At 37.7% G+C, this 14,634-nt stretch overlaps 1 protein-coding gene and 1 long non-coding RNA gene across 4 annotated transcripts in view; one reads left to right on the forward strand and one right to left on the reverse strand.

Annotated features, from left to right (window-relative positions):
* The window catches only part of LOC106870007 (delta-like protein D), a 320,127-nt gene that overhangs the window by 106,842 nt on the left and 198,651 nt on the right, over positions 1-14,634 (forward strand). The window lies entirely within an intron of this gene.
* LOC149132828 (uncharacterized) lies at positions 7,937-8,625 on the reverse strand. Its single transcript, XR_016244105.1, has 2 exons — positions 8,381-8,625; positions 7,937-8,251 (listed from the first exon to the last, which is right to left on the reverse strand). It is a non-coding gene; the product is annotated as an uncharacterized LOC149132828 (long non-coding RNA).

Below are 14,634 nucleotides of genomic sequence, written 5' to 3' on the forward strand. Positions count from 1 at the left end.
ATATATGTACCAAGGTAGATAGAAAGTTATATAAGTAGGTAGGTAGGTAGGTAGGTAGGTGAGTGGGCAGGTTGGTAGGTAAGTAGGTAGGTAGGTAGGTAGGTGGATAGGTAGGTGGGTAGGTAGACTGTCACATATGTGAGAATCAGTCGTAATACGTTTTACTATTCAGTGAACACTAGAAACTACATTAATTTGAAACTTACCAAAATATGATGGTTCGTCAACCAGGTCAGCCCAAGGATCGGTGTATGTGGATGATGAATCTGGAAATGCAAATAGACAAAAGATAATAAAAACACACAGACTGTCTCAGAGAAAAACGCAAGTATAAGAGATAAATAAACACATAACACAATTTACACTGTCAACTAAATATTCGTTAGGTCATAAATTATTAGTATTTACCTTCAAAGGAAGTCCGTTCATATTGGTCAAAGTCAGAATGGGTGAAATCTATAAACAACACAAAAATAATTATAAGAAACATACATGTTTCTGGGGAAGAGTCCGATGTATTTTGAGGAGTATTTTTGTTGCTAGGTGGTTATATCACACATCCAAATACTCACACACACACACACACACACACACACACACACACACACACACACAATGCAAGCTTACACAGGCTTACACACATGTGTGTGACTGCAGTGCATATATATACAAGTATATATACACACAAATATACTCACATACATACATATATACATAGATACATACATACATACACGCATGCATGCATGCATACATACATACATACATACATACATACATACATACATACATACATACATAAATACATACATACATAAATACATATATACATACATATGTGTAAAGAAGATATACAAGAATCATTGTAACTTTTAAACTGTTTTCAGCAAAACTCACCCTGTCTATGAGCTATAGCAGATTCATTGAGATTTCTAGGGAAATCTTCTGTTGGTGTCATGGGGGAAAGGTCTGATAGCGATGATAACGATGAAGTAAAATCTGAGACATCTTCAAAAGTGTCTGCAAGTGTTGGTCGTCGTACGCAGGGTAATAATCTGGAGAAAAAGTTTCGAGCCCCTTTACGAAGTCGCGTAAGGAAGCCCGGTCGGTGTAGAACGTTAGACATTTGGTTATATCTATTAAAACAAACAAATTATTAGCAAATATATTAACGCAAATCAATGGATTGTAATAGTAACCTACAAGAAGTTAACTGTTAGCAATGGCCAAAGTATCGCAAATGAATGCAGAAAAATATTACGTTTTTCTCACATCGGTATTATGACGTCATATTATTGTGATTTAACCGTTCAGACTTACATTTTATATTTCAATTAATAAAATCACATAGGGCGCAGACAATAGTTCAAAACACTTGCATTAAGACACATACATACACACACACACACATGTACGCAGAGAGATACAATATCGTCATATATGTGCACACAGGCACAGGTTCAAGCACACACAAAAATTCACATATACAATATGTTCATGTTTAAATAATATAAATATTATGAATATATATATATATGGGCGCGCGCACACACACACACACACACACACACATATATATATATATATACATATATATATATATACATATATATGTATATATATATATATATATATATATATATATATATATATGTGTGTGTGTGTGTGTGTGTGTGTGTGTGTGTGTGTGTATGTATCAGGATGGATGTATACATGCATACATACATGCTTCCATGCATTATATATGTATGTGATTGAGGTGATTTGACAGACGTAAGAAAGGAGCACTCAGCTCGTTTGACAGGACTCATATATATATAACTGAATAAGAGTTTAACTCACCTCCAATCACTTAATCAAAGTCGGTTTGTAGAATGAACAAGAGTCAACGAGCCTACGAATCTGAAGTTGTATAGGACTGTGTTAAACCGCTTTCAAAGTATATACATACATACATACATACTAATATACATACATATATATATATATATAGGTATATATATATATATATATATATATATATATATATATATATATATAGATATATATATATATATATATATATATATATATATATATATATATATAAACATATATATATATATATATATATATATATATACATATATATATATAAACATATATATATATACATATATATATATATATATATATATATATATATATATATATATATATATATATATATATACCTGCATGCATGCAGGCATACACACATATACATGCACGCATACATACACGTATACATATATTCATGCGTGCAAGCATGCATAGAGAGGTAGACAGATAGACAGACAGACAGACGTATAAACGAACAGACAGTCAGACAGAGAGATAGATAGATAGATAGATAGATAGATAGATAGATAGATAGATAGATAGATTGTCCATATGCATGTATGCATGTGTGTGTCAGGATGTATGATTTTAGTGTTGTATGAGTGTCTTCTTAAGCATTTGTATATCACCCCAATTGTATAAAATAATGCATGTTGTTATTTGGTGATGTTCAAGTATTATATTAACGTAAAAAAAGACGTATAGAAGTGAGTGTAGAGGGAATTCAGTTATGACGTGTTCTTTTCGAAGTGTGCTGAGACTTGAAAACAATCAGTTAATGCAGGTGCATTTAGTAGAAGTCTCCACATATCCAATGCCAGTACATCTTCGAAGCCATCAGGAGAGTATGTGCTCCGTTTCGGGGCCTTTCTCTCGACGGCTTTACAGTGCATCGAGCCCCCTTACTAATGTGTGCATCCACTTAATATTTCGACTGATCATAATACATTTTCACATAATCACCTCTCTAGTAGTCAATCACAAATCATTTTCAGATCATCAACTCTCTAGCCGGGTCAAGTCATTCCTCTTCAGCCACATCCGAAGGGTAGCGCTTTCTCCTAGAATACTGTTTGCTTGCCGATGTTGGACTATTGATAGCAACCACCGTCTCAGTTTGGTCCCAATAAAACCCCTACATCCAACTTCTACAGGAAAGTGTACTACACACTAACCAACACCTATCCCGTCTTCCAGTATCGTCTCATAACCCTGGTCTTTCCTTCTCTGGGTTGTATCTAAAAATCACCCTCATCGTATTAAAATAATAAATTACAGACTTCCTTAGTGGGTTAATATATACATTCGTACATATATCTGAGTAAGATTAGACTACCAGTTCTATCTCCTCGTGATATCATCTAATTGAGACTACCTTAGCTCAACTATAACTACAGACAACGGGGTATAATTGTAAAGCTACTTACCTAAAACCACTCTCTTACTAACCGCACATATATACAGAACAAGGTTTATGTATAGAAAAAGCATTCCATTCTCGCCGCCAACCACAGTGATTCTGACATAGCAAACGTCTTAAATATCATCAGGTCCTTCGTGTTTAAGAAAATAGTTTCTGGATCCTGACTGTCAGATATTGTTGAATTTGAAGTCCAGAGAAGATCAACAATATTCCCAAAAATTCAATGAGGGCCCTTGCTAAACATTTCTTTGTGTCGAATCCAAAAGACTGGAGCCTTTTTTAAAAATTAAAATTGTTATGTCCAAGTATATTTCTATTCAACTATATACAATGTATATATATGGGGATTTAAAAGTAAAATTCTAATTTTCATACCTACGTTCCAAGATTTTGGCCTCGATTTTAGGCCTGTGGTGGGAGGTACAAGTCCAATGTCATCAGACGAGAGCAGTTCATGTCCGATAAAACCCGGGAAAACCATGCGATCTGCTTGAAGAACATGCTGAACATCTCAACCACCTCGAAGGACTCGACATTCACTGGTTTTTCATAGATGAGAACTTTCCCCAGTATCACAAAGTGAACAAGAAGAATATCAAATGGCTCTGCAACAAGCCTACTGAACTCCCTACTGTTATGTAGGGAATATTTGGTGGTCTTTGTTGGTGGTCTTTGGTGGTCTTTGAGGTCGTGATCAATATGTACCATGTCGTGTATACTCATTTTCCCAGAAAGTCTGTTTTCCCAGAATAAATACAGTAGCCTACATCGGGACATTGGAGACAGCTTTCAAGCTTTAGATCGAGAAAAGTCCGCGTGAGAGGCACCACCTTTTTCCAGCAAGGCTCTACTCCCTCTCACACAACCGGCACGACCCAGGAGTAGTCGGCTGTTATGATCATGTTATCCCAAACATTTAAACTCCTAACTGTTCTGAGTTAACCCCTTTCTCGGACTACTTCATCAGAGGCGTCTTTGAGAGGGACAGCAGAAGGTATGCTCATAACAGCAAGGATTCATTGATGTCTGCTACTGGGAGCGATATGGCCAACATGAATAAGATCAACTGAGCAAGGTATTTAATCACTTTAGAAGCTGTATCGAAGAAGTAATCGAAGCTGATGGCGGATTTATTAATTAGCTTTTGCGTCGTGTATGTAAGATCATGCGCAGTAAATTCTATAAAAATATGTTGATTTTTGCAATAAATAGTCTTTGTTTTCCTTACATTAAAAGTTTCTTCTGTAATAACTGACGCTTTGTGTGTGTGTGTGTGTGTGTGTGTGTGTGTGTGTGTGTGTGTGCGCGCGTGTGTTTGTATGTGTGTGCGCGCGTGCGTGTACATGTATGTGTCTGTGTGAGTGTGTGCGTGTGTATATGTGCGCGCGTGCGTGTACGTGTATGTGTGAGTGTGTGCGTTTGTGTGGGTGTAAATATATATTCACGTAATGTTGATAATATGCATATATACGCACACACACACGCACGTACACAGACTCACACACACAAACATACACACACATATATACCCTTTTACTTGTTTCACTGATTTGACTGCAGCCATGCTGGAGCACCACCTATTTAGTCGAGCAAATCGACCCCAGGACTTATTCTTTGTAAGCCTAGTACTTATTCTATCGTTCTATCGAACACAGAGTAGCTGCGGGCTAGACAAACACATTAATGAGATGAAATGAATGATAAACATGATGGTATAATAGAAGACAAAAGCCGCCCGCCGAACTTTGCTTCTCTAAAACACCGTTCTTTTATAAATAAAATTTACACATTGAGGCTGTGAACCTCGTACATAAAAAGTTCCAAATTATGACATAAATTAAGGCACTTGCCTCTTACAATTTTTCATTATATGAGTCAGATGACCCCACAATATGAGGCACTCGTCTCTCACATTTTTACGCCCGCCAGACTCATCGCTTCACTCAAGCTCAACGATGGGACTGGGTCGGGCCAATTAACAAAACGGAATTCGCCGATGGGGATGGAATTCACAATCCGACACAACCTCCGCAGTCACCTGCGGAGGCCAGCCCGGATCGTTAGTACAGGTGAGGATTCCCTCCCTCCGACCCTTCCTAGTACATTTTTTCACGAATTTATGTCAGGCCCCTCTCATGCGGAATAGGATTAGCCATTCCTGCTCCTCACAGGCTCTCCTCCGTTGGGTGCATAATTCCGTTCTTTTTTTTTTCTTTGGGGCCACTGGAGTAGGGTGCATTACTCCTGCGTGTATATTCTTTTATTCCTTTGTATATGTTTATTCTTTTACTTGATAATCTTAAGGGATGCTACGAGCCTATAATTCTCTGTTACGACGGACTTTTCAGGTTTGACCACAATGTTTACCCGAGCTCCAAGCATCATCTGCATCTTAACCCGGCTTCCACTAGATGTTGATATATTTGTATGTCTTCCTATAATATCTCTTCCTGGGGCCGTCTGATTATGTACTACTTTCCAACATCGATCGCATAAGTGTTACCTATCTACAGTTCATGATAGTCTGTCTATTAAATTTTGTTGCATTTACTTTGATTGTCAAGCATCTCAGAAGCTAAAGTGATGTGTTCAGAGTCTAGTGTTTAGAGCAACGATGCAAGCACGCTGTTATACAACTTACAGGTAAGGCAAAGGTTCTGTAGCTAAAAGTAGGCATTATTTGTCTATATTTTTGAAAGGTGGAGAGCATTATCGCTACTAGAAGCTGACACATATGTGCCAAAGACATAAATCTTTGCAGACCTTTCTCATCCGATTTTGTATTATAATCGCCAACGTAATTTAGCTTGCGTGAAGCTGATTCTGCTGAACGTATCAATTACTTCCGATTTTCTATCAGATAATTTATAACAAGTAATGTAGTCGTAGCTCGCTCCTGCTCGCAATATATATAATTTACAGCGACATACATTCACTGAATTTATAACAGTTTATCATTTTCTGATTGATTGAATGAATGGGCTTTCTCATATGGAGCTAACAGTTCTGTTTCGATCTCTTTTTTGAGAAGGGCAATCTGCTGTAGCAAATATTACGCCACTCACATGCTAGAAATTAAAATGCTACTACAGAAACTTTTGAAATAAATGTTGTGTGCAGCAGAGATTTGAAGACGACATTAATCGAGGCAAACATCTTCAATCATACTCCCAATCCGCATAAGAGTTTTGTCTTCATGTATCTTTATAGAGTTGCTGTTTTCGCCCTGGATCAGCCGAAATTCACAAGAAATTCGTGAAAAGTAATATAAAGCTGAGAAACAATACTGAAGCAAAATCTCTATGTATGCTCCCATGGTATATAAACGCTCTCTAGTCAATGGGCTCAGGAACCCGAGGAGCGTTTAGGACACAGAAAACTGAAGTAGAAAATGCTGCAGCATTCAATGCTGGAGTCTATGGAAATATGAACATGATTTAGACCATTTATTTGTCCAGCTGTGTTGTCTGACTGCTTACATTTCAAGGAGTAGAAATAGGGCACGGTATGTAGAGGGGTACTGTCTACCATGACAAAAGGATCCTGCTTTGTGTGTTTGTGCGTATGTTTATGTATATATGTGGAGGCGCAATGGCCCAGTGGTTAGAGCAGCGGACCCGCGGTCATAGGATCGCGGTTTCGATTCCCATACCGGGCGTTGTGAGTGTATATTGAGCGAAAACACTTAAAGCTCCACTAGGCTCCGGCAGGGGATGGTGGCGAACCATGATGTACTCTTTCACCGCAACTTACTCTTACTTCCTGTTTCTGTTGTGCCTGTAATTCAAAAGGTCAGCCTTGTCACACTGTGTCACGCAGAATATCCCCGAGAACTACGTTAAGGGTACGCGTGTCTGTGGAGTGCTCAGCCACTTGCACGGTAATTTCACGAGCAGGCTGTTCCATTGGTCGGATCAACTGGAACCCTGGACGTCGTAAGCGACGGAGTGCCAACTATATTATGTATATAGGCATATGTCGTTGTGTATACATACATATATATATATATATATATATATATATATATATATATATATATATATATATATACAAACATAAATATATATATATATACGGCGGGTGTATGAACAGTGTTGAGCCTTCAAGGCCTTTCAGCGTTGAAGTACCTTAATCAGAACTGTTGTTCTCTTTTTTTTCTTTGGTTTGGGATAAAGACTTTTCATACAACTCTCGGGTGTATATATATATATATGTGTGAGTGTGTGTGTGTGTGTGTGTGTGTGTGTGTGTGTGTGTGTGTGTGTGTGTGTGTGTCTGTGTCTGTGTGTCTGTGTCTGTGTGTGTCTGTGTGTGTGTGTGTATGCTCGTGTTTCTGTGTGTGCTTGTGTTTGTTTGTGTGTGTGTGTGTGTGTGTGTGTGTACAATAATGCAGAAACTATGGGAATCCTTTCGAATACCCGTTTCCTGCTATTAACATTTGCACCCCGGCCAAAATGCTCAGCGGCATTTCGTCCCACTTTACATTCTGAGTTTAGTTTCCGTCAAGCTTGTCTCTGACTTTCAACCTTTCAGGGCCGATAAAACAAGTACCAGTTGAGCACTGGGTCAATGTAATCGAATTAATTCGTCTCCCGAAACTACTGGCCCCTTGCCAACATTTGAAAACAAAATTAATGAATACAAAAAAGAAAATGATGTTTAATCTTTTATTAAAAATATGTACAGAACTTTTCAGTCATTCGGTCATCTCTGCATGAGAGTTGCATTCCCCCTTTTTATTATTTGTGAAAATTGTTTTAACTTTAGCAAAAAGGGACAGGCTGGGCCGGAGAATTTGGCATATTTGGCAGCCTGGGCCGGATAACTCTGATAGTGTTCTTTTGTTTAGCTGTTCATCTATGCTGCTGGATTTTCAGGTTCGTTAGAACGTAGGACAGGTCCTTTGTGTTGTATAGTTATGGCAGCATCTCTATTCAAATATCACGTCGGTGAAAGTGTTTGGCATATCTGTAAAGAATGAAGATAAAAATTATACCAAACATGTATGCATATTTAACTAATCGATGTATAGATCACATCAGATCAAATATTATATTGTGGTATTTTAACACTGCAAAACATGCAATCATGACTTACCTAATGTAGCCCCAGGTTTACAGACATGGTCACATGACCGTTTACAGAATAAACGATGATCTGTGCGACCTGATGCATCCTGGAACTGCCTTGCATGTAAATGTCGGTGACAATAATTGGAACACGAGGGGGGTCCTCTTCGTTCTGGTTACCATCATCTATACGGTGACAAAAACAAACGTCAACATATCATTTGATACAAATATCTCTTCATATTATACATAAAATGAAACATGAAAATACATTTTGAGAATTACACATACGTATGTATCTACGTATTGTTAACATTTATTTACCAGTATATATATATATATATATATATATATATATATATATATATATATATATATATATATATGTACCAAGGTAGATAGAAAGTTATATAAGTAGGTAGGTAGGTAGGTAGGTAGGTGAGTGGGCAGGTTGGTAGGTAAGTAGGTAGGTAGGTAGGTCGGTGGATAGGTAGGTGGGTAGGTAGACTGTCACATATGTGAGAATCAGTCGTAACACGTTTTACTATTCAGTGAACACTAGAAACTACATTAATTTGAAACTTACCAAAATATGATGGTTCGTCAACCAGGTCAGCCCAAGGATCGGTGTATGTGGATGATGAATCTGGAAATGCAAATAGACAAAAGATAATAAAAACACACAGACTGTCTCAGAGAAAAACGCAAGTATAAGAGATAAATAAACACATAACACAATTTACACTGTCAACTAAATATTCGTTAGGTCATAAATTATTAGTATTTACCTTCAAAGGAAGTCCGTTCATATTGGTCAAAGTCAGAATGGGTGAAATCTATAAACAACACAAAAATAATTATAAGAAACATACATGTTTCTGGGGAAGAGTCCGATGTATTTTGAGGAGTATTTTTGTTGCTAGGTGGTTATATCACACATCCAAATACTCACACACACACACACACACACACACACACACACACACACACACACACAATGCAAGCTTACACAGGCTTACACACATGTGTGTGACTGCAGTGCATATATATACAAGTATATATACACACAAATATACTCACATACATACATATATACATAGATACATACATACATACACGCATGCATGCATGCATACATACATACATACATACATACATACATACATACATACATAAATACATACATACATAAATACATATATACATACATATGTGTAAAGAAGATATACAAGAATCATTGTAACTTTTAAACTGTTTTCAGCAAAACTCACCCTGTCTATGAGCTATAGCAGATTCATTGAGATTTCTAGGGAAATCTTCTGTTGGTGTCATGGGGGAAAGGTCTGATAGCGATGATAACGATGAAGTAAAATCTGAGACATCTTCAAAAGTGTCTGCAAGTGTTGGTCGTCGTACGCAGGGTAATAATCTGGAGAAAAAGTTTCGAGCCCCTTTACGAAGTCGCGTAAGGAAGCCCGGTCGGTGTAGAACGTTAGACATTTGGTTATATCTATTAAAACAAACAAATTATTAGCAAATATATTAACGCAAATCAATGGATTGTAATAGTAACCTACAAGAAGTTAACTGTTAGCAATGGCCAAAGTATCGCAAATGAATGCAGAAAAATATTACGTTTTTCTCACATCGGTATTATGACGTCATATTATTGTGATTTAACCGTTCAGACTTACATTTTAAATTTCAATTAATAAAATCACATAGGGCGCAGACAATAGTTCAAAACACTTGCATTAAGACACATACATACACTCACACACACACATGTACGCAGGGAGATACAATATTGTCATATATGTGCACACAGGCACAGGTTCAAGCACACACAAAAATTCACATATACAATATGTTCATGTTTAAATAATATAAATATTATGAATATATATATATATGGGCGCGCGCACACACACACACACACACACACATATATATATATATATACATATATTTATATATACATATATATGTATATATATATATATATATATATATATATATGTGTGTGTGTGTGTGTGTATGTGTGTGTGTGTGTGTGTGTGTGTGTGTATGTATCAGGATGGATGTATACATGCATACATACATGCTTCCATGCATTATATATGTATGTGATTGAGGTGATTTGACAAACGTAAGAAAGGAGCACTCAGCTCGTTTGACAGGACTCATATATATATAACTGAATAAGAGTTTAACTCACCTCCAATCACTTAATCAAAGTCGGTTTGTAGAATGAACACGAGTCAACGAGCCTACGAATCTGAAGTTGTATAGGACTGTGTTAAACCGCTTTCAAAGTATATACATACATACATACATACTAATATACATACATACATATATATATATATATATATATATATATATATATATATATATATATATATATAAACATATATATATATATATATACCTGCATGCATGCAGGCATACACACATATACATGCACGCATACATACACGTATACATATATTCATGCGTGCAAGCATGCATAGAGAGGTAGACAGATAGACAGACAGACAGACGTATAAACGAACAGACAGTCAGACAGAGAGATAGATAGATAGATAGATAGATAGATAGATAGATAGATAGATAGATAAATAGATAGATAGATTTTCCATATGCATGTATGCATGTGTGTGTCAGGATGTATGATTTTAGTGTTGTATGAGTGTCTTCTTAAGCATTTGTATATCACCCCAATTGTATAAAATAATGCATGTTGTTATTTGGTGATGTTCAAGTATTATATTAATGTAAAAAAAGACGTATAGAAGTGAGTGTAGAGGGAATTCAGTTATGACGTGTTCTTTTCGAAGTGTGCTGAGACTTGAAAACAATCAGTTAATGCAGGTGCATTTAGTAGAAGTCTCCACATATCCAATGCCAGTACATCTTCGAAGCCATCAGGAGAGTATGTGCTCCGTTTCGGGGCCTTTCTCTCGACGGCTTTACAGTGCATCGAGCCCCCTTACTAATGTGTGCATCCACTTAATATTTCGACTGATCATAATACATTTTCACATAATCACCTCTCTAGTAGTCAATCACAAATCATTTTCAGATCATCAACTCTCTAGCCGGGTCAAGTCATTCCTCTTCAGCCACATCCGAAGGGTAGCGCTTTCTCCTAGAATACTGTTTGCTTGCCGATGTTGGACTATTGATAGCAACCACCGTCTCAGTTTGGTCCCAATAAAACCCCTACATCCAACTTCTACAGGAAAGTGTACTACACACTAACCAACACCTATCCCGTCTTCCAGTATCGTCTCATAACCCTCGTCTTTCCTTCTCTGGGTTGTATCTAAAAATCACCCTCATCGTATTAAAATAATAAATTACAGACTTCCTTAGTGGGTTAATATATACATTCGTACATATATCTGAGTAAGATTAGACTACCAGTTCTATCTCCTCGTGATATCATCTAATTGAGACTACCTTAGCTCAACTATAACTACAGACAACGGGGTATAATTGTAAAGCTACTTACCTAAAACCACTCTCTTACTAACCGCACATATATACAGAACAAGGTTTATGTATAGAAAAAGCATTCCATTCTCGCCGCCAACCACAGTGATTCTGACATAGCAAACGTCTTAAATATCATCAGGTCCTTCGTGTTTAAGAAAATAGTTTCTGGATCCTGACTGTCAGATATTGTTGAATTTGAAGTCCAGAGAAGATCAACAATATTCCCAAAAATTCAATGAGGGCCCTTGCTAAACATTTCTTTGTGTCGAATCCAAAAGACTGGAGCCTTTTTTAAAAATTAAAATTGTTATGTCCAAGTATATTTCTATTCAACTATATACAATGTATATATATGGGGATTTAAAAGTAAAATTCTAATTTTCATACCTACGTTCCAAGATTTTGGCCTCGATTTTAGGCCTGTGGTGGGAGGTACAAGTCCAATGTCATCAGACGAGAGCAGTTCATGTCCGATAAAACCCGGGAAAACCATGCGATCTGCTTGAAGAACATGCTGAACATCTCAACCACCTCGAAGGACTCGACATTCACTGGTTTTTCATAGATGAGAACTTTCCCCAGTATCACAAAGTGAACAAGAAGAATATCAAATGGCTCTGCAACAAGCCTACTGAACTCCCTACTGTTATGTAGGGAATATTTGGTGGTCTTTGTTGGTGGTCTTTGGTGGTCTTTGAGGTCGTGATCAATATGTACCATGTCGTGTATACTCATTTTCCCAGAAAGTCTGTTTTCCCAGAATAAATACAGTAGCCTACATCGGGACATTGGAGACAGCTTTCAAGCTTTAGATCGAGAAAAGTCCGCGTGAGAGGCACCACCTTTTTCCAGCAAGGCTCTACTCCCTCTCACACAACCGGCACGACCCAGGAGTAGTCGGCTGTTATGATCATGTTATCCCAAACATTTAAACTCCTAACTGTTCTGAGTTAACCCCTTTCTCGGACTACTTCATCAGAGGCGTCTTTGAGAGGGACAGCAGAAGGTATGCTCATAACAGCAAGGATTCATTGATGTCTGCTACTGGGAGCGATATGGCCAACATGAATAAGATCAACTGAGCAAGGTATTTAATCACTTTAGAAGCTGTATCGAAGAAGTAATCGAAGCTGATGGCGGATTTATTAATTAGCTTTTGCGTCGTGTATGTAAGATCATGCGCAGTAAATTCTATAAAAATATGTTGATTTTTGCAATAAATAGTCTTTGTTTTCCTTACATTAAAAGTTTCTTCTGTAATAACTGACGCTTTGTGTGTGTGTGTGTGTGTGTGTGTGTGTGTGTGTGTGTGTGTGTGTGTGTGTGCGCGTGTGTTTGTATGTGTGTGCGCGCGTGCGTGTACATGTATGTGTCTGTGTGAGTGTGTGCGTGTGTATATGTGCGCGCGTGCGTGTACGTGTATGTGTGAGTGTGTGCGTTTGTGTGGGTGTAAATATATATTCACGTAATGTTGATAATATGCATATATACGCACACACACACGCACGTACACAGACTCACACACACAAACATACACACACATATATACCCTTTTACTTGTTTCACTGATTTGACTGCAGCCATGCTGGAGCACCACCTATTTAGTCGAGCAAATCGACCCCAGGACTTATTCTTTGTAAGCCTAGTACTTATTCTATCGTTCTATCGAACACAGAGTAGCTGCGGGCTAGACAAACACATTAATGAGATGAAATGAATGATAAACATGATGGTATAATAGAAGACAAAAGCCGCCCGCCGAACTTTGCTTCTCTAAAACACCGTTCTTTTATAAATAAAATTTACACATTGAGGCTGTGAACCTCGTACATAAAAAGTTCCAAATTATGACATAAATTAAGGCACTTGCCTCTTACAATTTTTCATTATATGAGTCAGATGACCCCACAATATGAGGCACTCGTCTCTCACATTTTTACGCCCGCCAGACTCATCGCTTCACTCAAGCTCAACGATGGGACTGGGTCGGGCCAATTAACAAAACGGAATTCGCCGATGGGGATGGAATTCACAATCCGACACAACCTCCGCAGTCACCTGCGGAGGCCAGCCCGGATCGTTAGTACAGGTGAGGATTCCCTCCCTCCGACCCTTCCTAGTACATTTTTTCACGAATTTATGTCAGGCCCCTCTCATGCGGAATAGGATTAGCCATTCCTGCTCCTCACAGGCTCTCCTCCGTTGGGTGCATAATTCCGTTCTTTTTTTTTTCTTTGGGGCCACTGGAGTAGGGTGCATTACTCCTGCGTGTATATTCTTTTATTCCTTTGTATATGTTTATTCTTTTACTTGATAATCTTAAGGGATGCTACGAGCCTATAATTCTCTGTTACGACGGACTTTTCAGGTTTGACCACAATGTTTACCCGAGCTCCAAGCATCATCTGCATCTTAACCCGGCTTCCACTATATGTTGATATATTTGTATGTCTTCCTATAATATCTCTTCCTGGGGCCGTCTGATTATGTACTACTTTCCAACATCGATCGCATAAGTGTTACCTATCTACAGTTCATGATAGTCTGTCTATTAAATTTTGTTGCATTTACTTTGATTGTCAAGCATCTCAGAAGCTAAAGTGATGTGTTCAGAGTCTAGTGTTTAGAGCAACGATGCAAGCACGCTGTTATACAACTTACAGGTAAGGCAAAGGTTCTGTAGCTAAAAGTAGGCATTATTTGTCTATATTTTTGAAAGGTGGAGAGCATTATCGCTACTAGAAGCTGACACATATGTGCCAAAGACATAAATCTTTGCAG

This window comes from Octopus bimaculoides, chromosome 13 (assembly GCF_046866305.1).
Source record: "Octopus bimaculoides isolate indiv1 chromosome 13, ASM4686630v1, whole genome shotgun sequence".
Taxonomy (NCBI): domain Eukaryota; kingdom Metazoa; phylum Mollusca; class Cephalopoda; order Octopoda; family Octopodidae; genus Octopus; species Octopus bimaculoides.